Source organism: Herpailurus yagouaroundi, unplaced genomic scaffold, assembly GCF_014898765.1.
Source record: "Herpailurus yagouaroundi ecotype Mexico unplaced genomic scaffold, PumYag 28, whole genome shotgun sequence".
In the NCBI taxonomy this organism is placed as follows: domain Eukaryota; kingdom Metazoa; phylum Chordata; class Mammalia; order Carnivora; family Felidae; genus Herpailurus; species Herpailurus yagouaroundi.
In genome coordinates, this window is record NW_024412376.1 from 95,883,701 (window position 1) to 95,911,620 (window position 27,920).

The window sequence follows — 27,920 nt, forward strand, 5'->3', positions numbered from 1 at the left end:
GCATATAATTTTTCATAGTATTCCCTGATAATTGCTTGTATCTCTGAGGGATTGGTTGTCATAATTCCATTTTCATTGATGATTTTATCTATTTAGGTCATCTCCCTTTTCTTTTTGAGAAGCCTGGCTAGAGGTTTATCAATTTTGTTTATTTTTTTCAAAAAACCAACTCTGGGTTTCGTTGATCTGCTCTAAAGTTTTTTTAGATTCTATATTGTTTATTTCTGCTCTGATCTTTATTATTTCTCTTCTTCTGCTGGGTTTAGGCTGCCTTTGCTGTTCTGCTTCTATTTCCTTTAGGTGTGCTGTTAGATTTTGTATTTGGGATTTTTCTTGTTTCTTGAGATAGGCCTGGATTGCAATGTATTTTCCTCTCAGGACTGCCTTTGCTGCATCCCAAAGCGTATGGACTGTTGTATTTTCATTTTTGTTTGTTTCCATATTTTTTTTAATTTCTTCTCTAATTGCCTGGTTGACCCATTCATTCTTTAGTAGGGTGTTCTTTAACCTCCATGCTTTTGGAGGCTTTCCAGACTTTTTCCTGTGTTTGTTTCAAGCTTCATAGCATTGTGGTCTGAAAGTATGCATGGTATGATCTCAATTCTTGTATACTTATGAAGGGCTGTTTTGTGACCCAGTATGTGATCTATCTTGGAGAAGGTTCCATGTGCACTCGAGAAGAAAGTATATTCTGTTGCTTTGGGATGCAGAGTTCTAAATATATCTGTCAAGTCCATCTGATCCAATGTCTCATTCAGGGCCCTTGTTTCTTTATTGACCGTGTGTCTAGATGATCTATCCATTTCTGTAAGTGGAGTATTAAAGCCCCCTGCAATTACCACATTCTTATCTAAGGTTGCTTATGTTTGTGAGTAATTGTTTTATATATTTGGGGGCTCCAGTATTCAGCGCATAGACATTTATAATTGTTAGCTCTTCCTGATGGATAGACCTTGTGATTATTATATAATACCCTTCTTCATCTCTTGTTACAGCCTTTAATTTCAAGTCTAGTTTGTCTGATATAAGTATGGCTACTCCAGGTTTCTTTTGACTTCCAGTGGCATGATAAATAGTTCTCCATCCCCTCACTCTCAATCTGAAGGTGTCCTCAGGTCTAAAATGAGTCTCTTGTAGACAGCAAATAGATGGGTCTTGTTTTTTTTATCCATTCTGATACCCTATGTCTTTTGGTTGGCGCATTTAATCCATTTACATTCAGTGTTATTATAGAAAGATATGGGTTTAGAGTCATTGTGATGTCCGTAGGTTTCATGCTTATAGCGATGTCTCTGGTACTTTGTCTCACAGGATCCCCCTTAGGATCTCTTGTAGGGCTGGTTTAGTGGTGACGAATTCCTTCAGTTTTTGTTTGTTTGGGAAGACCTTTATCTCCTTCTATTCTAAATGACAGACTTGCTGGATACAGGATTCTTGGCTGCATATTTTTTCTGTTCATCACATTGAAGATCTCCTGCCATTCCTTTCTGGCCTGCCAAGTTTCAGTAGAGAGATCGGTCACGAGTCTTATAGGTCTCCCTTTATATGTTAGAGCACGTTTATCTCTAGCTGCTTTCAGAATTTTCTCTTTATCCTTGTATTTTGCCAGTTTCACTATGATATGTCGTGCAGAAGATCGATTCAAGTTATGTCTGAAGGGAGTTCTCTGTGCCTCTTGGATTTCACTGCCTTTTTCCTTCCCCAGATCTGGGAAGTTCTCAGCTATTATTTCTTCAAGTACACCTTCAGCACCTTTCCCTCTCTCTTCCTCCTCTGGAATACCAATTATGCGTAGATTATTTCTCTTTAGTGCATCACTTAGTTCTCTAATTTTCCCCTCACTCTCCTGGATTTTTTTATCTTTTTCTCAGCTTCTTCCTTTTCCATAGTTTTATCTTCTAGTTCACCTATTCTCTCCTCTGCCTCTTCAATCCGAGACGTGGTTGTCTTCATTTTATTTTGCAGCTCATTGATAGCATTTTTTAGCTCCTCCTGGCTGTTCTTTAGTCCCTTGATCTCTGTAGCAATAGATTCTCTGCTGTCCTTTATACTGTTTTCAAGCCCAGCGATTAATTTTATGACTATTATTCTAAATTCACTTTCTATTATATTGTTTAAATTGTTTTTGATCAGTTCATTAGCTGTTATTTCCTGGATGTTTTTTTGAGGGGAATTCTTCCATTTCATCATTTTGGATAGTCCCTGGAGTGGTACGGAACTGCAGGGCACTTCCCCTGTGCTGTCTTGAATAACTTGCGTTGGTGGGTGGGGCCGCCACAGTCAGACCTGATGTCTGCCCACAGCCCACCACTGGGGCCACCGTCAGACTGGTGTATGCGTTCTCTTCCCCTCTCCTAGGGGCAGGATTCACCATCTGGGCTACTTGCACAGTGCCAGGCTTGTGGTGCTGGGGATCTGGCATATTAGCTGGGGTGTATCAGCAAGGTGCACAGGGGTGGGAGGGGCAGGCTCAGCTTGCTTTTCCTTCAGAGATCCGCTTTGGGAGGGGTCCTGTGGCACCGGGAGGGAGTCAGACCCGCCGGAGGGATGGATCCACAGAAGCACAGCGTTGGGTGTTTGCGTGGTGCAAGCAAGTACCCTGGCAGGAACTGGTTCCCTTTGGGATTTTGGCTGGGGGATGGGCAAGGGAGATGGCCCCGGCGAGCACCTTTGTTCCCCACCAAGCTGAGCTCTGTCATCCGGGGCTCAACAAATCTCCCTCCCGTTGTCCTCCAGCCCTCCCGTTCTCCGAGGAGAGCTGTTAGCTTATAACCTTCCAGATGTTAAGTCCCGCTTACTGTCCAGACACACTCCGTCTGGCCCCTCCACTTTTGCAAGCCAGACTCCAGGGCTCTGCTTGGCCGGCGGGCTGCCCCTCCGCCCCGGCTCCCTCCTGCCAGTCCGGGTAGCGTGCATCACCTCGCCACCCTTTCTACCCTCTTCCGTGGGCCTCTCATCTGCACTTGGCTCCGGAGACCCCGTTCTGCTAGTCTTCTGGCGGTTTTCTGGGTTATTTAGGCAGGTATAGGTGGAATCTAAGTGATCAGCAGGACGCTTGGTGAGCCCAGCGTCCTCCTACGCCGCCATCTTCCCAGGATCCTCAGGTCATTTACATTTAAAGTAATTATTGATAGGTTTGTACATATTGCTATTTTAAAAATTTGTTTTCGGGCGCCTGGGTGGCACAGTCGGTTAGGCATCCGACTTCAGCCAGGTCACGATCTCCCGGTCCGTGAGTTCGAGCCCCGCGTCGGGCTCTGGGCTGATGGCTCAGAGCCTGGAGCCTGTTTCCGATTCTATGTCTCCCTCTCTCTCTGCCCCTCCCCCGTTCATGCTCTGTCTCTCTCTGTCCCAAAATAAATAAAAAACGTTGAAAAAAAATTTAAAAAAAAATAAATAAATAAAAAAAATAAAATAAAAATTTGTTTTCTGGTTGTTTTGCAATTCTTCTTTGTTCCTTTCTTCTCTTGTTCTCTTTCTTTGTGATCAGTAGGTATCTATAGTGTTCTATTTGTCTTTCTCTTTATTTTTTGTGGGTCTATCATGAGTTTGGTTTTGTGGTTACCATGAGGTTCTATATAACATCCTAAGTAAAAAGCAGTCCATATTAATTTGATGGTCATTTAAATTCAAACACATTCTAAAAACAAACAAAACAACAACAAAATTTTAAAAAGATTTTTTCTTTTTCTTTCCCCCTTCTCTTCCCTTTTTACTCTCTTCTCCACATTTTATGTGTATGTTGTCATATTTTATTTTATGTCTTTTTATTCACACTTTTCTTATAATTATGTCTAATTATGGCCATTTCTTTTCACTTAAAGAGATCTCATTAACATTCTTGTAAAGTTGCTTTAGTGGTGATACACTCCTTTATCTTTTGTTTGTCTGGGAAACTCTTTATCTCTCCTTCAAATCTGAATGATAACCTTGCTGGGTAGAATATTCTTGGTTGTAAATTTTTCCTTTCAACACTTTAAATATATCATGCCACTGCCTTCTGGCTTGCAAAATTTCTGCTAAAAAATCATCTGATAGCCTTATAGGTTTTCTCTTGTAGGTAATTTTTGTTTCTGTCTTGCTGCTTTTAGGATTCTCTATCTTTAACCTTCAGCATTTTGAATATTATGTGCCATGATTTGGCCTTGAGTTCCTTTTGTTTCGGACTTTCTGTGCTTCTTAGATTTGGATGTTTATTTCCCTTCTTAGGTAAGGGAAATTTTTAGGTATTATTTCTTGAAATAATTTTTCTTCTTTTTCTGGGACTCCCGTAATGTGAATGTTTGTTTGCTTAATGTTGTCCAAGAGATATTTTTTCCCATTAAAAATTTTTTTTTCTCTTTGCTGTTCATCTTGTGTGCTTTCCATTACCCTGTCTTCCAGATCACTGATATGTTCTTCTGCATCCTCAACCTGTTGATTGCCTCTAGTGTGTTTTTTATTTTAGTTATTATAGTCTTTAGCTCTGATTGGTTCTTTTTAATATTTTCCATCTCTATTTTTAATGTTTATTTATTTTTGAGAGAGAGCAAGACACAGACCATGAGAAGGGGGAGGGGCAGAGAGAGGGAGACACAGAATCTGAAGTAGGCTCCAGGCTCTGAGTTGTCAGCACAGAGCCCGATGTGGGGCTTGAACCCACAAACTATGAGGCGAAGTCAGACGCTCAACTGACTGAGTCACCCAGGTGCCCCTTTTCTATCTCTTTATTAAAGGTCTCACTGAGTTCTGCCATTCTTTTCTCCAGTCCAGTGAGTATGTTTACAATCATTACTTTAAATTCTTTACCAGGCATATTGCTTATCTCTATTTCATTTCATTCTTTTACTGAGGCTTTTTTTCTTATTCTTTATTTTGGCTCATAGTCTCTCTCTCTCTCTCCCCCCATTTTGCTTGATTTTCTGTTTGTTTCTGTGGATTAGGCAAAACTGCCACTTCTCCTAAAGTTGAAGGAATGGTCTCGTGTATGTTGACCTTTGTGCAGACTCTGAGTGCTTGGTGACTGCTGGCTGGCTGGACCCTTGGTTATATATGCTAGTTACTCTTTTAAACCATAGCTTTTTACAGGAATAATAATAAAGAAAAAAATAATGAAAGAAATGAAAAAGAAAAAGGAGAAGAAAAAAGAAAAACAAAACTAAAAGAAAAAAGAAAACAAGAAAAATTTTAAAAAGTAAAAAAATAAAACAGTAAAAATTTAAACATATATACACACACAAAACCACATATTATTTTTTGTACCACAGCACCACAAGGCAGCTGATATGGGCTCATGGACCCTAAGCTCACTGAGGTCACAAGCTTATGATGAGCCAGACCCTGGTCGGGTCTTGATTTGGTCTGGGCTTTTAAGGTGGGAAGAGAGGAAACATTTCCCAGAGTTCGTTGACTGTGTTAAACTGTGGCTTTTTTTTCTGTGCTTCAATGAGACCAAGGCTGGTGTAGACCTCAGGATCCTGAGCTTGCTAAGGTCACAAGCTCCCTGTGATGATCTGATTCACCAGTTATGGTGTCTGGATGCTCCCTCCAATTATGGCACCCAAACCCACCCATTATGGCAGCCAGACCCTGCTTCAGTATGGGCTTTTGAAGTAGAGGGAAAGCATTCCTCTGCCCTTTTAAACTGTGTCAGTTTTGTATGTGTTGTGCCCCAGTGCATGTAGAGCTGGTGTGGGCTTATGGACCCTGGGCTCATTGAAGTCATGAGCTCCCTGCAACAGCCAGACGCTGGACTGGCCTGTTATGGTGTCTGGACCCTGCTCCATTCTGGGCTGTTAAATTTTTTTATGTTTATTGGGGCACCTGAGTGGCTCAGTTGGTTAAGCATCTGACTTTGACTAAGGTCAGGATCTCATGGTTTGTGAGTTTGAGCCCCATGTCAGGCTCTGTACTGATAGCTCAGAGCCTGGAGCCTGCTTTGGATTCTGTGTCTCCTCTCTCTGCCCCTCCCCCCCCACCCCCACCCCCCTCCCATCTCTCTCTGTCTCTCTCTGTCTCTCTCTCTCTTTCTCAAAATAAATAAGCATAAAATTCTTCAAAAAATTTTTTTAAAGTTTATTTATTTATTTTGAGAGAGAGAGACAGAGAGCAAGCAGGGAGGGGCAGAGAGAGAAATATCAAGCAGGCTTCATGCTTGCAGTGCAGAGCCCAATGCAGGGCTCAAACTCATGAACTGTGAGGTCATGACCTGAGCCAAAACCAAGAGTGGGACAATTAACTGACTGAGTCACCCAGGTGCCCCAGGCTTTTAAAGTGGGGTAGGAACATAAACCATGTCATTCTTTAGTGCCTGTAACCTGGAGACCTTTCCTGTAGGTCCTCCACTATTTGGCAGAGTTCTAGGGTTGTCTCTTTTATATGCCAGTTGCTCTTTTAAACCATGGCTTTTCTCTTGCCCAAGGACAGAGGGATCTGTTCTCGGTCCCTCAGTACCATCCTTCCCCACTACCATTTGAAGCATTAGAGATGGGGGTTCTTTTTGTTACCATGACTCTGTGTCTCTTGGTGTTCTGTTGCCTTTCTTTGTCTTTGGTTGTTCGGTAGCTGTTCCATCAGCCCTCAGTTCTTTTTTTAGAAGGAATTGTTCTATTAATAGGTGTAATCTGGTATTTTCTGTGGAGAAGGGGAGTTTAGAGTCTTCCTACATCACCATCTTAGCTTATAATGTTGCAATGGTTGAACTACGCTTTACTTAGTTTTATTCTTTCACTCATTCACTCATCCTTTCACCCAACAATAATTCAGTGAATTGCTAGTATGTTAATGGCAACTTGGAAAGCTCCTTGAGAATTACAAAGAAGTGTGTAACACATCTTTGCCTATGAGAACTGCAAATTGGTTAATCAACTTGCTTGGAAATATGCCAGAAATGTGTACCTAGTACACTTTCTGCATAGAACTGGACTTGGACAGAGGAGAAAAATCAATGATATTCAATACCTTGGACTATGAGGTTTGCAAGTTACTGCAAACCTCAGGATCTGAATGTATGTGGAACATGAGTTTTTAAAAAAAGAATTCCTGGAATAGTCTTTTCTAGTATTAGCAAAAGGGTCTTTATTTTTGGATTATTTTATTTTTTGTTACTTTCACAGCCCCACGGATAAGGATAAGAGTGAGAGTGGAATTGAAAATGTACCAGCTCCACAGCACAATGTGTTTGCTTTTTAGAATAGGGAAGAATCAAGTTCATTAGTGCCCCATCGTTGATAGCACCAGACCCCTCCCACCCCCTCCAGTCCCCTCTACACCCAGCCATACAATAGTTAGACACACTATCCAACTCCTCTGCATACACCTGAAATTGCGCAGAGGAAAAAAACCTGATGACATTTGGTATTTCAGGCTGAAAGGTTGACAAGGTACTGGAGGTCTCTTAGGACCTAGTGTACTTAGAAAATAAATAAAAGAAGAAGGAAGGCTAAGCTTGCAGGATACTCTCCGTGTGGGAAGCAAAATGTTGACTCCTGTGACCTTTGTCCCCTGGTGTTACACACATGAATATATTACCTTACATGGCAAAAGGGACTGTATGTATAATTGAGGTTATGAATCAGTTGACTTTAAAATAGGGAGATTATCTTGGATGACTTGGGTGGGCCCAAGGCAACCACGGAGACCTTGAAAGCAGAAGACATGGAGAGAGATTTAAAGCAAGAGAAGCATTTGATGCACCATTGCTGACTTGAAGTTGAAGGCAGCCACCAAGGCAAGGAAGTCAGAACCTCAGTCTTACACCTGCAAGCAACTGACTTCTGCCAACAGCCTGAATGAATTTGAAAGTTATAATTCCTGAGAACCTTCAGAAAAGCATGCATTCCTGCCAACACCTTGATTTTGGCTTCTAACACCCTAAGCAGAGAATTCAGCCGTGGCCATAGAACTTGAGATAAAAACTGGGTGTTATTTTAAGCCATTAAGTTTGTGATATTTGTTATACAATAGAAAACTAATACACTAGATACTGAGGTCGTCATCTTATATGATAAAAGATAATGACATAGTTAGACTAAAGGCCTAAAAACATAATCATGTCTTACTCCTACTGCTTAAAACTTTATCAGAATCCAGAAAATGCTGTGGTTCACTGATGCATTCCCTTCCTGCACAGACATTTTCTAGTTATTCATGCATCTAGAGTGAGACCATAGGACTGAATGCTGATCAAAGGAATGTGGGCAAAACAGGCAAATGCTCTTCCATGCCCATGCAATCTTTTGTTTTCTTTCCTCCTGTCTATACATGCTGAAAGCAAAGGAATCTGTGATAGCAGAGCCAGAACATACAGAGACTGACCTAAGTTGGCAAACTTAAAATTAACTCTCTATTGTCACCAGTATTTCAAATAAGGAAGGATATTTTTAACACTGAATAGAAGGGATGTACTCTAAAAGATGACAGTCTTTCTTAAGAGAGAACCATGGGCAACTCTACATGATATATATATCACACTGTCTTTCCTTTTCCTTTCATTTTATAATATTGAAAACTTTGTCAGGAATAACACTAACCTGAAGGCAAGTCCTGGGGAACCACTGTACTAGGTAGAAACCTCACATGACATTTATGGTATGGGGACAGCAGAGCTCCTACACATTTCGCCAAGGTTAGATTTCACGAAGACAAAAAAAGAAGTATAAGGTTCAGAGCCCTCACCTGTACAACCCCTTCCAGAACCCTGACCATATTTACATGGTCAGATGATTTCATAAAATCTGAAAAAGTAAGAAATTTTAACCACAATCCATAAATACTTCTATCTCTTTCCACTCCAGCTTCTCCTTATGTCCACTGATGCAGGCACTTTTCAAATCTAGTTAAAGTGAAATGTGAAATGGAGATGCATTCGGTTTGAGTTAAGTGGGATATATTTATGTGGTTTACAGTCATTTCCATATATAGTAAAGTTATTGCTAGCTGTCCCATTGTAGAAATGGCTTCCAGGAATACCCCTACCACCTTCTGTGCCAACTCACCCAGCATCATGAACAGAGCCAGTTTAAGAAATGGGCCTCTCATATTGTAATCGGCACCGGAAGCATCTGGGTTGTCAGTGAGAACCAGAACTGAAATGTATGGAGGCAAAAGTTAGTTTTGAACACCAGACATGCAAAATGGTAGTGGAGGATTCCATTATCATGTATATCTTGTCAAAACGGAAGCTCTTGCCTGTCAAAATTATATACTCAGTGATGCAGCATGTACAGCTGCTAAAACACCATACATTATTTTTTTCTTTTTTATGAAAATGGCATACTTGATAAAGCTCAATTTCAATCTGGCAAAAAGTTTAGTTTTTTAAAAACAGTATGAAATTGTAAACTCCTGATTTAGTTTTATATAAAGTATAGCTTCTTTTGTAATTTAAGTTTATTTAATAAATTTTAAAAGGTTAAAAACTAGTGGATTTTAAAAGAAAAGCAGTAAAGATGAGAATGAAATAAATTAAAATTAGTTTGGTGTTGAGAAGGAAATTGTAAAATCTTTTTTAGAATATACCAAAAGCAATAATTAATTAAAGGAAAGTAATAAATTTCAAATAGTAGTAATATGTAGTTGCCTAGATTGTTTGAAAATCTAAATAATGAAGAGATGTGAATCATTGGAAAATGTTTTCAATTTTCTTCTTCCTGATTTGACATCTACAAAGATAATGACAACAAATCAATATAATGAAGACATAGACACCAAACCAGTTAATGTATCACCAATTCAAAGTATTAACAAACAATCACTACACAGGAAAAAATATAATGTACTGAAATCTTTCAGCTCATAAATGAAAGAAAGTTGAGAGATATTTCCTCAAATTTCACAATGTTACAGGCAGAATTGTAGTCCCTCAACATTCATATATTGAGTCCCTAATCCCCAGTGCCTCGGAATGTGACTATATTTGGACATAGGGCCTTTGATGAGGTAATTAAGTTGAAATGGAGTCATTAGGGTGGGCCCTAATCCAGTATGACTGGTGCCCTTATAAGAAGACTTTAGGATGCAAACAACAAAGAGGAGCAACCACATGAGCACACAGAGAGAAGGAGACGATCTGTGAGCCAAGGAGAGAGGTCTCAGAAGCAACCAAACCTACCAACACCTTGATCTTGGACTTCTAGCCTCAGAATTGTGTGAAAACATATTGTTGTTTTTGTTATGTGGTATTTTGCTATGGCAGCCCTAGCAAATTAATACAACAATCTAACAGTTTTATATGACATTTTTCAATAACAAGTTGCAAAGCTGGAAGAAACTTTTCTCAGCTATCATCAATAAAAAATAAACTTGGGCACCTGGGTGGCTCAGTTACTTAAGCATCAGACTTTGGCTCAGGTCATGACCTCACAGTTCATGGGTTCGAGCCCTGCATCTGGCTCTGTGCTGACAGCTCAGAGCTGGAGCCTGCTTCAGATTCTGTGTCTCCCTCTCTCTCTGCCTCTCCTCTGCTTGTGTTCTCTCTCTCTCTCTCTCAAAAATAAATAAACATTAAAAAAATTTTTAATAAATAATAAACTTCAATCCAACAATATTGAAGGAAAGGCCAAACAGTTGTTTTATTCTCTCTAAACATAAGTTATATTATGAATCTAATAAATATCATGTAGAAAGTATTAAAGAGGCTATGTAATACAGTTAATTAGTAAAAATATTTTTATGGATTTGTTTATGTTCATGAGATTTGTCAGCCTTTTAAAATTTGTAATATATTGGGGCAACTGGGTGGTTCAGTCAGTTAAGTGTCTGACTCTTGGTTGTTTGTTTAATATTTACTTATTTTGGGGAGAGCATAAGAGGGGGGAGGGCAGAGAGAGGGAGACAGAGGATCAGAAGTGGACTTTGCGCAGACAGTCTGACATCAGCGAGCCTGATGTGGTGCCTGAACTCAAGAATGGTGAGATCATGACCTAAGCCAAAGTCAGATGCTCAACTGACTGAGCCATCCAGGCGTCCCAAGTGTCTGACTCTTGATTTTGGCTCAGGCGATGATTTCATGGTTCATGAGATCAAGCCCCTCATCATGCTCCACGCTGACAGCCTGGATCCTGCTTGGGATTCTCTCTCTCCCTTTCTCTATGCCACTACCCCACTCATATGCATGCATTCTCTCTCTCTTCCTCTCTCTCTCTCTCTTTCTCAAAATAAATGAATAAACTTTAAAAAAATAAGATTTGTAATATAACTTGAAGTCGGGAATTGTGATGCCTCCAGGTTTGCTTTTCTTTTTCAATATTGCTGTGGCTATTTGGGGTCTTTTGTGGTTCCATACAAATTTTAGGATTGTTTGTTCTAGCTCTGAAAAATGCTTGTGTATTTTGATAGGGATTGCATTAAATGTGTAGATTGCTTTGGGTATTATAGGCATTTTAACAATATTTGTTCTTCCAATCCATGAGCATGGAGTGTTTTTCCATTTATTTATGGCATCTTCAGTTTCTTTCATCAGTGTTTTATAGTTTTCAGAGGACAGGTCTTTCACCTCTTTAGGTTTATTCCTAGGTATCTTATTAGTTTTGGTGGAGTTGTAAGTGGGATTGATTCCTTGATTTCTCTTTCTGCTACTTCATTATTGGTGTATAGAAATGCAACATATTTCTATACATTGATTTTGCATGTAGTGATTTTACTGAATTTATGTATCAGTTCTAGCAATTTTTGGGTGGAGACTTTTGAGTTTTCTATATAGAGTATCATGTTATCTACAAATAGTGAAAGTTTGATTTCTTCCTTGCTGATTTGGATGCCTTTTAATTCTTTTAGTTGTCTGATTGCTGAGGCTAAGAGTTCCAGTACTATGTATGTTAAATAATAGAGGTGAGAGTGAAAATACTTGTCTCATTCCTGACCATAGAGGAAAAGCTTGCAGTCTCTCCTCATTGAAGATGATATTGGCTGTGGATTTTTTGTATATGGCCTTTGTGATGTTAAGGTATGTTCCTTCTATCCCTCCTTTTTGAGGGTTTTTATCATTAATGAATGTTGTGCTTTGTCAAATACTTTCTCTCCATCTATTGAGAGGATTATACGGTTATCATTTCTTTTATTAATGTGGTGTATCACATTGATTTGCAAATATTGAACTACCCCTGTAGCCCAGGGATAAATATCTCTTGATCATAGTGAATGCTTCTTTTAATGTACTTTTGGATTTGATTTGCTAGTATTTTGTTGAGAATTTTTGCTTCTATGTTCATTAGGGATATTGGCCTATAGTTCTGTTTTTTAGTGGAGTCCTTTGTCTGGTTTTGAAATCAGGGTAATGACAAGCCTCAGAGAATAAGTTCGGAAGTTTTCCTTCCATTTGTATTTTTAGGATAGTTTGAGAAAAATAAGTATTAATTCTTCCTTAAATGTAGTAGAATTCCCCTGGGAAGCCATCTGACCCTGGCCTTTTGTTTATTGGGAGATTTTTGATTACTGATTCCATTTGCTGCTTATGAGTCTGTTCAAGTTTTCTATTCCTGTTTCAGTTTTGGTAGTTTATATATTTCTAGGAATTTATCCATTTCTTCCAAATTGTTCAATTTGTTGGCAGATAATTTTTCATAATATTCTCTTATACAGTAAAACCTTGATTTGTGAGCATAATTCAATCTGGAAATATACTTGTAATCCAAAGCACTCATATATCAAAGTGAATTTCAAGAACCATTGGCTCAGTTGTGATCATGTCATGTTTGGCATCATGTGCTATTTGTATTGCAAGACATGGCTCATTTATCAAGTTAAAATTTATTAGAAATATTTGTTCATCTTGTGAAACACTCACAGAACAAGTTACTCACAATCCAAGGTTTTACTGTAATTGTATTTCTGTGGTACTGGGTGTTATTTCCCTGCTCTCATTTGTGATTTTTATTTAGTTGGGCCCTTTTCCTTTTCTCTTTGATAAGTCTGGCTAGGGTTTTGTCAATTTTATTAATTATGAAAAGAGACCAAGTGTTCATTGACTGATGAATGGATAAGAAGATTTGGTATATATATGCAATGGAATATTACTCAGCTATCAAAAAGAATGGAATCTTGCCATTTACAATGACATGGATGGAGCTAGAGAGTATGATACTAAGCCAAATAAGTCAAGTAGAGAAAGACAGATACCATATAATTTCACTCATATGTGGAATTTAAGAAATAAAACAGGCGAACATAGGGGGGAAAAAAGAAACCAAGAAACAAACTCCTAAATACAGAGACAAACTGAGGGTTGCTGGAGGGGAGGTGGATGGGGAGATAGGTTAAATGGGTGATGGGTATTAAGGAGTGTACTTGTTGTGATGAGACTGGGTGATGTATGGAAGTGATGAATCACTAAATTTTACACCTGAAATTAATATTGCACTGTATGTTAACTGGAATTTAAATAAAAACTTAATAAATAGATAAAATACTATTTGTAATTTATTGTGCTTTATTTTGTCATTCTACAGAAATGTTTATTTTCCTACTTAATTTGTACTGTTTCTTAAAAAGGACTCCAAAATTGTACAACCTTCATGCTCCACCAAACCTGGATCTACCCCTGCAGTTCACTGATCTCACTTCTTAGTGACAAGTGAACTCATTCTTGTCACTCCCCCAGTCCAACTGTACTCCCAAATCTGTCAAGTGAAAAGTTTCAGAAACTTCCCTCTTAATTCCCTGGCTATTCTGATTTAATAAGTCCTATGTGAGAACTGGGTATTCATACTTTTGCAGTTTTACAAGTAGTTCTGACGTATGGTCCAGGTTCTGAAAGCCACAGTCCCGCGATGCCTGGGATGCCACGCTTTGGGACACTTGACTTACAAAGGGTGGGTCATCACTCATTATGGGTTGTGAAATCAATTCAGTGGGCCCCAATCAGCATTGTTTTAACAGAATGGAATTAAGTTAGCATGCATCACAGGGTTAGTGGTTTTTGTCAAATTTTTGTTTTGTTTCAAAATGAAATAAAATCTACAAGATCTACATTGCCTTGGGGGACCCAATTCTTAATAGAAGTTTCATAGCATCGATGTCAGGGATACTAGAGACTGTTAATGACGAAAGAGAACTACCTGGATTTAACTAATTGTAAACAGCCTATCTTATTTATGTCCTTAAGGATAACTCTGTTACAAGACTTACGGGGAAAACTTCAGAACAGAGAAATTATGAGCTCACAGAACTTTTTTTTTTAATATAGGGATTGTAGGGGGTGGGGTGTATGTGAACACATGCTTTGAAATCCTGGAAATACTAAAATAGCTGTAGAAAGAGGAAAAGCAACTTGAGATATTTTTTTTTTTAAAAAATTATTGTTTTACTATGGAATGTGGTAAGGAAAGGAAGTAGGAGTTTGGAAAAGTTTCATTCCATGCTAGCAAAAGTTTCTATCTGTGTACCTAAGAAGTAAGTAATAACCATAGACGAAAGAACATGGTATGAAAGCAAACTATATGACATTTGTAGGGCACGAAGACTGAGTTCTTTTTACTAAAAATAAGATGCTTAAGTTATGCTGTCTGGCAAAACCTACTGAGTGTTTGTAATGTTCTAGTACCTGGATATCTTTGCTTCCTGGAGCCCTAAAAATAAAAGGATATATTCTATGTGGCATTTAGATTTAGTCCTTAACTAACCCGGGACTTAGGTTTTCACTAAGAACCTGCTGCACTTTAATTTGGGCAGCAATGAATCATCTTTTCTTCTAGCATTCATGAGCTGATCATCATAAACTTGGAAGATTTTGAAAATTAAAGGTAGTGTTTTTTTGAAGCATTTTAACTAGAAAGTTTAAAATGATGAATCAATAGGAACTACACTTTCCTATGAGAAAAAGTATTTCATGTGTTTTAGTTTGATTCCTGTTGAGTGATGTTAGGACATTTTTCTATTAAATATATTGGTATTTACTGAAGATAGTATTGTAAATGAATTGAAGCCATGGGCTCAGGAGTCAGACAACCTTGGTGGCGAAACTACTGTACTTAGTTGCGTGAGCATTTGTAAGTAGGGATACTAATGCATGTAACTCATGGGGATATTGTGAACATTAAATGAAATAATACATACAATGTGCTTAAGATGATTCTTGGCATGTGGTAAACATTCAGTAAATTAAACACACACAGAGAAAGATCAAAGAAGAGACTTTTAATTCAACATTCATCTAACTGTTTTGTCCAGTTTCAGTTCCAATACATTGGAAACAAGCAATGTCAGGAAAAATGGAGCTGTTATTAAAGAGGAACAAAAATTGATTTTTAAAAAAGACTAACGGAGTGATTTTCAAATTAAGGCATTGAGGATTCTCACATTTCATTTAACAACACTATTGTTTTTAAACAAATTCTGGGTTTTTTTAATTAAATATGTTGTCAATAAAAAAATTTATTTATTACTTTGTTACAATTGTATAACCTGAGATTATTTGGGCTACCCTGGGATGACCAAACTAGGAGGCACAGTTGTATGTAAGAAATGTTCACCAACAGAGGTAGGAGGGATTGGAGGAGGGGATTGTCAGGAATCAGAGGTACTTGGAAAACTTCTGTAGAGAGGCAGGGTATAAAATAGGGAGGAAAATATAGGTACATGTTAGAAATTATGAATGTTCTCATTTTCATGCTGCGTGGTGCATATACAGGTATTTATTTAATAAACAAATGTGTAACTAAACAAAAAAATGAATAAATAAAGTCCAGGCCTGGACCAAGGTTGAGACTGTGTCAAGGGCCAAGGATTATGATTAATCAAATTTTACGCACCAAGTATTGGAAAGACAACAACTGGACTTTTGATTGTGTAGGTACATTGCTGATTGAATCAGCATTGGAAGCTAGAAGAGCTCTGGACCTGAGATGGGAGGAGGGACAAGATAAGGCCTAAAAGGTCAAGGGAAAGAAGGCCTAAGAAGGTCACAAACATGGCCTAAGGAGAAAGGCTTGCGAGAAATTCCCTGTTGAGAATGATCTGGGAGCTAGGAAAAAAGAGATGTGTAGCGTTTCATTTTAAATTGTTTTCCTATTCTGAGATCTGATTTAAGTAACCTCCATTATCCAAAGCTCACAGTAAAAGTCTGCTATATAGATTAAATAAATAAATATCATTAATAATAATAAAGTTTTCAATCATTCATTCATCACACACATATTTATTGAGTTCCTTCTGCATGTGGAATAGCACTTAGGGATGTAGGAACAAATAGAACGGACCATGTCTCTGTCCCCATGAAATTAATATATAATTTTCCAGATGATGATAAATTCTAGGGCAAAAAATGAGATAGAGTAAAGGAGAGGGAGAGCCAGGAGTGGAGGTGAAATATATTAGTGGTACTTGAGTGAATGAAGAGAAAGTAAGCACAGAGAGGGCTACTCACACAGTAGAGTGAGAATACAAGTGAGTGGGGATCCAGAATTCTGCAGAAGCAGGAAACTTCAGTAACAAATGTCTGGAAGAACATTAATCTCTTTTACAGCAAATCACAGGATCATTGGAGAAGGTTCTGGATTTCCCATTGTATGCAGAATGTGACTTAGATCACTTGGTTTGTAAATTAAAGAAAAAGTTAATTCCAGAGGTTGGAGAACTTGGGAATGCTTCCATTATACTTCCAGCACTTCAACTATTAAGTTGTTTCTCTAAATTCTTTTGTATCAGTGGTTCTTACTTTAGAGGAGCAGTACGTGGGGAGCATGGGCATTTCTACTTTTTTCCAACATGGGGCTCAAACCCACAAAACTGTGAGATCATGACCTGAGCCAAGATCAAGTATAGGCCGCTCAACCAACTGAGCCACCCGGGTGCCCCACGAATCTCCAATTTTAAAAGATAATGCCAGATTATTTTCCAAAGTAGTTCATCCAATTTGTACTCCCACCAGCAAAGTACAAGCCAGTCTACTTATCCACATCATCTTCAGTGTTTGATTATATTAGACTTCTTCAGTTAACTAATTGGGTTTTAAATGGTATCTCATTGTGGTCTTACTACCTTATAGATATCTTGTATATATTCTTGCTATCAGTTCTTTGCCAAGGTGTTACAAATATTTTGTCTTCATTTATCTTTTTGCTTTCTTAAGGATACCTTTTCATGTCAGAAGTATTTAGTTTAATATGTCAAATTTATTGTATGATAGAAATTAGCTATCATAAATGTTTAAGCGATACCCTTGAAACATAGTGATAAGGGAAATCAACCAGTAGGCAGAGCTTCAGGGCTATATACCTAATTATTCATTTTGTGTGAAGAAAGAAACCACCAAAGGTCAGAATATACATGGACTCTTGGATAGTAGCAGATGCTTGGCCAGCTGGTCAGGGACTATGCTCATTTCCTAGAGCTGCCATGCAGATTAAACAGCTTAAATTTATTCCGTCATAGTTCAAGGAAGCCCGAAATCTGAAATCAACGTGTTAGTAGGGTTAGTTCTTCTGGAGGCTCTAAGGACAAAACCATACCAAGCCTCTCTCCTAGATTCCAGTAATCACCAGCCATCCTTGGCATTCCTTGGCTTGTAGACTCATCATTCCAGTCTCTGCCTTTATTGTCAATAATGCCTTCTTCTCCATGCACCTCTCAGTATCCTCCCTTCTTCTTATAAGAGCCCCAGTCATTGGACTTCGGGCCCACTCTAAATCTGGTATGATTTTATCTCAAGATTTTTAACTAATTATATTTACAAAGATGCTAATTCCAAGGAAGGTCACAATCTGAGTTTCCAGGTAGGCATGAATTTGGGGCAAACACTTAAACCCACTATATGGGCCTATAAGGAGAAAGACTGGAATATCAGGAAAAAGGAAACCTGGGAAGTAGGCAGATAGTTGAACATTAGAGAATGAGCATGAAGTATAAAGAGCCTGAAAACATGTAACACCTACCCAAGATCAACCAACATGGAAGGGGTACCAAACAGCCAAGTAGACAAAAATGACTCAGCCAGGTGACATTATTCATCCTCTCATCAGCCACCCATTGCTAGCAAAATGGGAAAATGGATGAAATACCTTTGTCTCAGGGAGAGAGACTATGCATATGCCCAATACATGCTCCCGTTCACCACAGCTAATTTAACTATTGCACCTGCCAAATGTATAACCTGCAAGCAAGAGAGACCAATTCTGTGTACCACATATAGTATCACACTCTTCTGTATCTTGTTTTCCTCGCACAACAATAATTGAACTATTGTGGGAATTGCAGAAAATCATTTGGATTAGCTGGAAATTAATTATTTTTAGTGGCCATATAATACTCCATGGCATTCCAAAACTTTTCCTGCTATGGCTTCCTTTCACATACAACACCCTATCAAATTCCTCTTGCTGTAGGGAAATGGGACAAGTACCCAAGGACAGGAGATGGTGAGGACACCTGAGAAGACCCTATGTGACCTGTCCCCTCCCACCCCCATCAAACAGCATGCTCCTGCTCCAGTTTCACAGTTCGCATCCAAATTTAACAGTTCAGAGAAGAGTTGAGTTTCTGCAGCTGGTAAGTTTAATTTTGGGAACTAATTATATTTTTTAAATCCATTTTTGGCCCCAAGCTAATAAAGCTATTCTCTTAAATGATGAAAGCAGAGAAAACTCTTTGAAGAACTTTCCAGGACACTTGGCAGTAAGATAATAGAGTTGAAAAAGTTAGCTGCAAAAACATTCTCAGAGTCAGAGTAAGTGGAGGAAGGTCAAAAGCAATTATCCAGTGTAGGTCCTTTTAAGGATCACTGTATACGTACAAGCCTCAAATTGATTTAGGAAGGGGAAACGGAGATGGTGAAAGAGAACATGTCTACCTTCCAGCTGCCAAAAAGTAGCAGCGGCTACAGGATGCCCTTACATGGACTTTGTTTCCTGTTGTCCCCGAGTGAAGTCTGCCGGGACCAACTAAGGCAAGTGGTATTTGCCATTTCCTGGAAGACAACCACAAGGCCAACTCTATAATTACCCCAGAGGCCGTGTCTAAGCACCACAGCTGTAGTCAGGCTTTGGTCACTGGGGTAAGAAACTTACTGGGGCTCTGGGTAGGTATGTTGAGCATGTAGAGTGAAGGGTCCAAACCACATCTGGTCAGATCCTACCAGGAAAGCTTTGCCTCTACAGGTGCCACAAGAAACATCTCTGTATGAGGCAGCTGTCAACCACCTCAAACTGCTCTGCTGTCCAAAATACCTGCATGAGGACAACATTTCATGGGAGCAAATAAAGATTTTTTTGAATATTTAGAGGTGCAGTTTGTATTGGCAACAAATCCTACATTAGGCCAAGCTGAGTAGTTTTGTAGCCGTTCTTGTCTTGCCTAACTGGATCTCAGATTGAAAAATCACTGCTCTACCAGCTAACTGCCAGTTTTAAATGACTTCTAGGAAAAGTCCACCAACAATTTCATTTCCCTGCAATGCAACAAGCAGCATGTTAGCTCTGGTTAACATCAGCATCTGTAATTTCATAACAAACAAACCAGGTCTCATACCATGTCTAAAATATGTGGCTATTTATAATAGCTTCCCTTGGAAGCCAAAACTCTTTGTTACCATAAATAATAATCAAAATGCCTTCTAAAGCATACCTACTTTTCTTGATTAAAAACTAAATTATTGTACATGATTTGGTTTTGTCTCAAAAAATGTCTATAACTTTTTAGAAGTGGTTTTCAGACTGTATCCCAAGAACTGTGTCTACATAAGAAATCTTCCCATAGGAATAAACAGATAAAAAGCAGAACTGTTCTGATTAAAGCAGTTTGACATTCTTGCTCCTCCTTGCATTACTTCCCATAAAATAAAATAAGTAGATTAAAAAGTAAACTGTAGTACTTGGTGAGTTAATATAATCAATTCAAATTTTTTTATTTGCAATAATTATAAATTGACAAGAAGTTGCAAAAATAGTATAGAGAGGTCCCATGAACCCTTTACCCAGCTTCTCCAAAACTAACATTTTGCTTAACTGTAGTACATTATCAAAACCAGGAATACTCTTACTATAGAATTTACTCAAATTTCACTAGTTTTCACATACACTCCCATTGTATGGTTCTATGAAATATTATCAGCATAGAGATTTAATCACCACTGAACTCCTTCACGATGCCTAGTCATACCTCCCTCTTCCCCCATCCCTAACTCCATTGATCTATTCTCCACTGATCTGATTCCTATCATTTTGCTGTTTTAAGAGTGGAATCATGTAGTAACGAATATTTTGAGTTAGGCTTTTTTCATTGAGCATAATGGCTTGAGATTTATCCAAGTTGATGTGTATATAAATAATATCTTTGTGTTTCAGAATAGTACTCCATTGTATAGATTTACCTCAGTTTGTTTATTCATTCACCTTTTGAAGGACATCTGGGTTGTTTTTAATTAGGGCTATCACAGTTAAAGTTGCTAAAAAAAATTTGTATACAGATTTTTATGAGAGTAAGTTTTAATTTTCCTAGGATAAATGTATGAGGGCAATTGCTAGATTGTTAAGTATATGTTTAATTCTCTAAGAAACTGCAAAACGTTCTCTGGAGTAATTGTCTGCCTTTGTATTTGACCAACTATGTGTGAAAGATCCAGTTTCTCTGTATTCTTGTCAGCATTTGGTGTTAAATCAGTATTTTCCCTCAGGCTACTTAGTGCGTAGTGGGGTAATCATTTATTTTTAAGATCAATATTACCTGTCTTTCCTTTGTCTGATTTAAAATTGAGTACTGTTTAAATTATTAAGAATAGTACTCCCCCAGAAATAAAATTAGCATAAAAATACATGTGATGGTACGAACTCAAGGATAGCTATTCCAGACTGAATCTAATGGATGAGATTAATGATCTGGTCCCAGATCTAAATATTCAGAAACTTTCATTTACTCATTGACTTAGAAGTAAAAAGATACATAGGCATTGAGCCACGTCAAAAGAACTTCTAAAAGATCTATCTGCAGGCTAGAAAATTAGTTGTAACGATATCAGGCAAACCTGGCCTAGAGAGAGGGTACCCATTTCCTCTGGCATGGTGGGTCGATCCAAGAGCGCAAACCTCAGAGCAAATGTTTACAGAAGGAAAGGACAGGATGTGGATGTTCTTACAGGCATTTTTATTAAGCTATGCTAGCCTGATGAAAGGCTGCCTTCGCTTTAGATATTCCCTGATGAATCATAATCACAGTATGTGAGATGAAATCATCCTTTGGCCATGACTGTGTGGAAGAAAAAGGTCTACTTTTAATCTCCTTTCTACCGCAGAGTCACTTACCTTTTTTTGGATTTCACACTGCAACATGAGCCTGCTTCTTTCAATTTCCATTAACATGCCAATTCCCAGTTGTACTAATTTTCAGTTATTACATTTTACAATTGACTTCCTTACAGTCAACGGTATTTAATAGTGCTATATGGTGACAGAGGGTAGCTACACTTGTGGTGAGCATAACGTAATGTATAGAGTTGTCAAATCAGTATGCTGTATACCTGAAACTAATGTAGCATTTTGTGTCAAATATACTTTAATATTTATTGAATGTGTGTGTATATATATATATATATATATACACATTTATATATATATTTATATATAATTTATTTATATATATATATAAATTAAAATACTGACTTCCTAAGGATGCTTAAACTCACTCTCATAGAGCAGTAAACTACTAAATCAGAGGATAATTCTAAACTTGTAAACAATCAGTCACAACCTTAGCATGTAATTTTCTTTAAAGATTTTGTTAAACATAAAAGCAGTACATACAGTAAATGATTCAGGCTTGTAAGTCTTGAGCATGTCATTCCCTGATGTGATTGTATCAACTTCTTACTGGCATTTTAATATAGTTGTCTTTTATCCTAAATTTTAGGGTCTATTTTACTTTGGTGTCTGCATCACTCTAATCCATGAACTGAATACGTTAAAACCCTAAATAAAGGCGATGTAGATAATAACATTAGCATTTGTTTGAATTCTAACCATACAAAAGAGTATCTAACCACAAACCCAAAGAGCGCTGGTAATTGGTACCATTGCAGACATAACTGTTATGAGAAAAAGACTTGGAGAATGCTTTGAAGTTCAAAACTTAATGTAGTCTCTTAGATTTAAAATGATCTACCTATGGGGCACCTGGGTGGCTCAGTCAGTTTAGCATCTGACTTCGACTCAGGTCATGATCTCACCACCCATGGGTTTGAGCCCCACATCAGGCTCTGTGCTGACAGCTTAGAGCCAGGAGCTGCCTCAGATTCTATGTCTCCATCTCCCTGCCCTTCCCCAACTTGCACTCTCTTTCAAAAATAAATAAACATAATAAATAAAAAAAATAAAATGATCTACCTCAAAGACTGAGGTATTTCCTTTCTGAAAATGTTTTCATTACATTCAAGCAGTATGACATTGTCTTCCTTTATGATTATGGTTGTGTAGAGTGCCATTTTTATTGAGTTATTTTGGCTGTATTAATTACAGGCTAAGAGATCCTGAAGTCTAGCAGCTAATACAATATAGAAGTTTATTGTTGTCTCTCATGTGAAAGTTCAGAGATAAGACAATCCAATGTTGGGAGGGTATCTGTGCCATCCTCATTAAGAACCTTCCATCTCTGGATCTAAAGCAGATGCTCTAACACCCCCCATCATGTGTACATCCCAGGTAGTGAGAGGAAATAAAGGAGAAGACATGTGTATTACTCGTTTCTTTTAAGGTGTAACCTGGAAGTCGTACATATCACTTCTATTGCCATTCTATTTCAAGAACTTAGTCATAAGGGCACAGCTAGCTACAAATAAATCTGGGAAATAGAGTCTCCAACTAAAAATCAGAGTGCCCAACTATGACTCAGGAATTTTAATATTAGAGATAGACAAAACAGATATTCATAGAGAACTTTCTGCCTCTCCCAGAGTGACCAGTTATTCCTCAGTTACAGCCAGCTCCTTGTTCCTTCCATTATTTTCAGGATGTCAAGTTCCAAATAAAATGAACCGGAAAACAGGGACTTTTGCCCTCAAAGATGCTGTTCAAATTATAATCCAAGGAACTCCACGCCTACTTCTAGAGTCTAGAATCTGAAGTGCATCCCCTTATTCTGGTATCTTGATAACATTCACCAATTTCTTTTGATAAATGCACTGCAGGGATAAACAAAGGAATATGGATAGGAAGGTGAGAGAAAATGTCTTCAAAATCTGTAAACCAAAGTCTCTATGGGAGTAAAAGTTTATGGGTTTTTTTCCAGCCTTCTCACATTGCTAATATGGTAGTAGCAGCATCAGCTGTGGTTGCAGTAACAGTAATAGTAGTGGTAGTAATTGTAGTGGTAAGAGTAATAACCATTGCCTTTTATTGCACACTTGCTGTGTGTCAGGTGTTTCAGAAGTTATTTTCCTAAACTGTTTTGTTGAATTCTCCTTTGCAGTAATTTTTCCCTTAAAAGTGAAGCTGAAGCAGTGATGTGAAGTATCTTGCCCCAAGTTGCAAGGCAAGAAAGTAGTAAAGCCAGGATTTTAATATAGGCAACCTGACTGCCTGTATTATACAGTATGCCTAAGAGATACCCTTTGCTCAGCCTTGCTGGACACTTTACATATATATCAGCTCATTTTATTCTCACGATAATCTCACAATACTATTAACAAATGGGAAAAACTGAGGATGAAGAGACTAAATAACTTTAGTCATAGCCATTTAAGTAATGGAATGAGATTTAGACCCACGCAGTCTGATTCGTAATTCAGAGCTCATGCTCAGAGCTGTGATCACTAGCAGAATCCTCATACTGGGGAAGAAAGCATAAACTAACGTGACCTTTTAGTCTTCTAATAAACTTTCCATTTTGCCTTCTAATTCAGCTGGAGCACACTGGAATATCACATTAAAACAGCTTCCCAGGAGTGAGCAGGTGGGTTTGTAAAACTAGATTTGTTTTGTCTGATGAGTCATCTTTGTCTTGTGTCTGGTAAAAATGAAGTTGTTTTGTCTCACTGTGGCCCTGAGAGGTATTTAAGGTTATATCCAAAGATGTCTTGAGTTTGTCATCTTTGTCTGACTATAAAAATAAAACCAGATGGCACGCTGCAGGTATCAGCATGCTGGTTGAGTGCATGGAGGTGGAAGGTATGAGAGGTCAAGTGAGTGACAGGAAGTTTCTTAGCCATACTATTGCAATGCCTTCCTCTCTCTCTCTCTCTCTCTCTCTCTGTCTCTCTCTCTCTCTCTCTTTCTCTCTCTCTCTCTCTCTTTCTCTCACACATACACACGCACACAACACTTACATACACTGGAAACAGCTGCCTATGAGCACCTATATCCAAGAATTTTCCTATTCCTCAGATATCCATTAGCAAGGCCAACCCTAGAAAAAGATTGTAAAATACAATACACATTACCCCCTCTCCCCTACCTCTGTCTTCCTTCTGTCCTTGTTTTAGGGTGTCTACAAGCTGCCCTCTTGAGAGTTGCAACCTCCTCACAGAGACCACTGCCATAACTAGAGCTCTCTGTCCCTGCTTATGTTTAACCAACCCATTCATTTATTCAATAAATATGTATGGAATGGCTACTATGAGCCAGACACTGTTCTAGGTTCTTGAGATATTTTGGGGAGCAAAACAGACAAAAGTCCTTGCCCTTGAGAAATATTCTAACAGAGGCAAGTAGGAAATAAACAAGTCACATTATAAATGAGTACATTATTTCGTTTGTTAGTTTGTTATTAATACTGTGTAAAACCAGAGAAAAGTTGAGTAGGGAAGAAGGATCAACAAAGCTGAGGGGAGAAAGCAAAGGTGTGTTTTGAAATATGAAATATGAAATAGTGTGATCAATGAGAAAAAAGTAGAGCAAAGACTTGAGTTTGGAAGAAAGCAAGTGGATAAACTAGGAAAGAACATTCCAGGCATAAGGAACAAGTATAAAGGTCCTGAGACAGAGAGTGTCTGAAGAGTTTGAGGAAGTGCAAGGAGGCAGAGTTCTAGAACAGAGTAAGTGAGTGAGGGGAGAGTAGGAGATGAGGTTAGCAAGATGGAGGTAGCCATATCCTCTAGACCTTATAAACCAATGCAAGGATTTTGGATGTTAAATTGGGTGCAAATGGAAAATAAGTTACATTTTCTCTTAAATTTAATTGATATAGACAAAATATTTCTCCTCTTCTAAGAAAACATATAGAAACCTAAGAAATAACATAATGGGGTGGACCAGTGGCCTATCAACTCAATCTTCTACATCTAACATGTTTCCAACTTGCTGAGTAGAAGAGCCTTGTGTTATATCCTAATCACTAACCTCCCCTTAAAAATCTATTAGACATTGGGGCACCTGGGTGGCGCAGTTGGTTAAGCGTCCGACTTTAGCCAGGTCACCATCTCGCGGTCCGTGAGTTTGAGCCCCGCGTCGGGCTCTGGGCTGATGGCTCAGAGCCTGGAGCCTGTTTCCGATTCTGTGTCTCCCTCTCTCTCTGCCCCTCCCCCGTTCATGCTCTGTCTCTCTCTGTCCCAAAAATAAATAAACGTTGAAAAAAAAAATTTAAAAAAAATCTATTAGACATTTATGTAGAAGTGCACATAATATTCTTTTAGTTTGCATAAACTCTTGTGAGAAGATAATCTGTGTTGAAGATAGGGTGTTCTGACCCTTCAAGATTACCACTTGGGTCCTCCATTTACATAGCAGCCACTACCACTATGCCAGCCCTCTGTCACCATGAACCCAAGACTTTTATAAAATTAAAAAACAAACACAGTTTCTTCCAATAACAATTTAAGGATTTAGGTGCCTTAGACATTAGGAACCTTGTTTAAAGCCACAGTGTTCTCTTTTTAGCCCCAAATTAAAATAAATGAAGTAATTCTTTGCTCTGGTTTTCTTTTTTATGTTAATTACTATTTATCCATTTCCTAATTAAGAAGGGCTATATGAGATAAAATTATTAAGTATTCAAGGGGAAATATTTATATTTAGATTTATATTTATTTAGAAGAGAATATTTTTTTCATCCAAATTTATCTTGTTAAGACACTATATTTGTTCAGGAAAAACGCAGTAAGCTACTTGAGTGAAGGGTGAGACCCCAAGGGAATGCTTGAGTAAAACAAGATCGTTGATGAAATACTCAGCAAATTAAGGGGAAATGAATAAGAGGTTGGAGCAAAACTATCCTTTAGGAAGAGGAAGAAGCCAGAAAGGTCAGAGGCAGGGATCCAGAGAGGGGAGACAGTCTGGAATAGAACAGCCACAAAGAGACCTAGAAGAGGAAACACATTGGCTATGGATTTTTTTACAGGGATTTCTGCACCCTTTGTTCTGTGACCTTCTCTCTATGACCCCACAGGGGATCACTAACTAGACATTTTAAGCTTCTCTAAATTATTTAAATTTTAAAAAAGCAGCCCTGAATCAATATAGCCATGAAATCTAGAGATACTATTTAATCTTAATAAGTAGTAATAATTCCCTTCCTTAGGGATTTTTAATGCTTGAATTATTTGCACTATTGGACAGTCATTATCTTCTCCCAGTGATAAAGGACATAGACACCTGTTATTAATCCTAGGTTGCATAGGATGACATCACTAAGGCAGCAAGAAAGCAAATGGCTTAGAAAGGGAAAGGAAAAGTATTAACTATATTATAGGGCAGGGTTTTTCAACCTTGGCACTGCTCACATTTTGAACAAGATAATTCCTTGTTGGGAAGTCAGGGGTACCTGTTCTGGGCATTGTAGAATGTTTAGAAGCACCCCTGTCTGATGCTGTTACACTAACATGCCAGTAACACCTTCTCAGTCATGGCAATTAAAAATATCTCCAGATTTTGCTAAATGCAAAATCATCCCCAGTTGAGGCTGGCTATCATGGAAGATCCACTTCTGCCACACCTAACTCTTAGTTCATGTTTACCACCCCCCGCCAATACTATCTAAAAACAATAAGGAGGCTGATACACCTGTGCTTTTGGAAACTACAACTGAAGTAGCAATTAAAAAGCAGAAATAAAAAATAGATTTTCAGAATTCTGATTACATGGGTTCCAACCTTAATGCCTTTGCAGTAACTTTGTGAATATTTTGCATAGACAAGAGACTATATAAATTGGTGTTTGTTAATGTGCTCAAGAACTGTAACCCACATGGAAAAAAATTTTATCAATTACTGAAGGAACTGGAAGGTTGAATCTTTTATTTCCTTGATCAAAAGGTGAGCTTATCCCTTCCCCTCTTCTTTTAAGTGAAATAAAGACATAGTTTGAAAATGCACCTACCCATTTGGCTCAATAGTTAAGTCTTGTCTGGCTATAGTGTAAAAATAGACCTTCTTCTGTCTGAACCTGAAAATAGTACTTCCCCAACAAAAGCCAAATGTCTTAGAGCTGCAAAAGATGTTTACTTTTATAAAAAAGCCTTTTCCTCTGGTGTTTATTTTAGGATCATGTAGGTGTTCTAGTGGAAGTAGGCAGGTATATAAGGCTTAGAGACAAACCCGTAAAAGCACACTTCTCACCATAGGTGAGGAAGTCTTGTGGTAGTCCCAACTGTCTACATGTTACGTTGGGAATATATGCTGGGGTAATATATACCCTTCCCTTTTGAAAAGTTGTGGATATACTGAAATAATAATGACCATAATTAATCTTTTTGGAGCACTTTATATGCATTCATTCCTTCATTCATTCATTCAACAGTTATTAAAAACCTACCATGCAATTTGCAGTCTACATTGTCTCTCAACTCTGCTGTTATAGGGCAGAATTGGCCACAATCAAGATATTAAAAAATGAAGATGGTTTTGTGCCAATGGGCCACAGTTTGTCAACACCTAAAATAGAGAAAAAAGAATCAGGAGTTCAAGGGGGCCACCAGTTTTAATGTTTATTTATTTTTGGGCGAGAGGACAGAATGTGAGTGGGGGAGGGTCAGAGAGAGAAGGAGACACAGAATCCTAAGCAGGCTCCAGGCTCTGAGCCGTCAGCACAGAG

General features: G+C 38.2%; 1 long non-coding RNA gene across 3 annotated transcripts in view; it reads left to right on the forward strand.

The window, feature by feature from the left end:
• The window catches only part of LOC121032899 (uncharacterized), a 72,827-nt gene that overhangs the window by 31,724 nt on the left and 13,183 nt on the right, over positions 1 to 27,920 (forward strand). For all 3 annotated transcript variants that reach the window (XR_005791590.1, XR_005791588.1, XR_005791586.1), the window contains exons 2-3: positions 18,297 to 18,459; positions 23,798 to 23,847. This is a non-coding gene — a long non-coding RNA (uncharacterized LOC121032899). The remainder of the gene's footprint in view (positions 1 to 18,296; positions 18,460 to 23,797; positions 23,848 to 27,920) is intronic.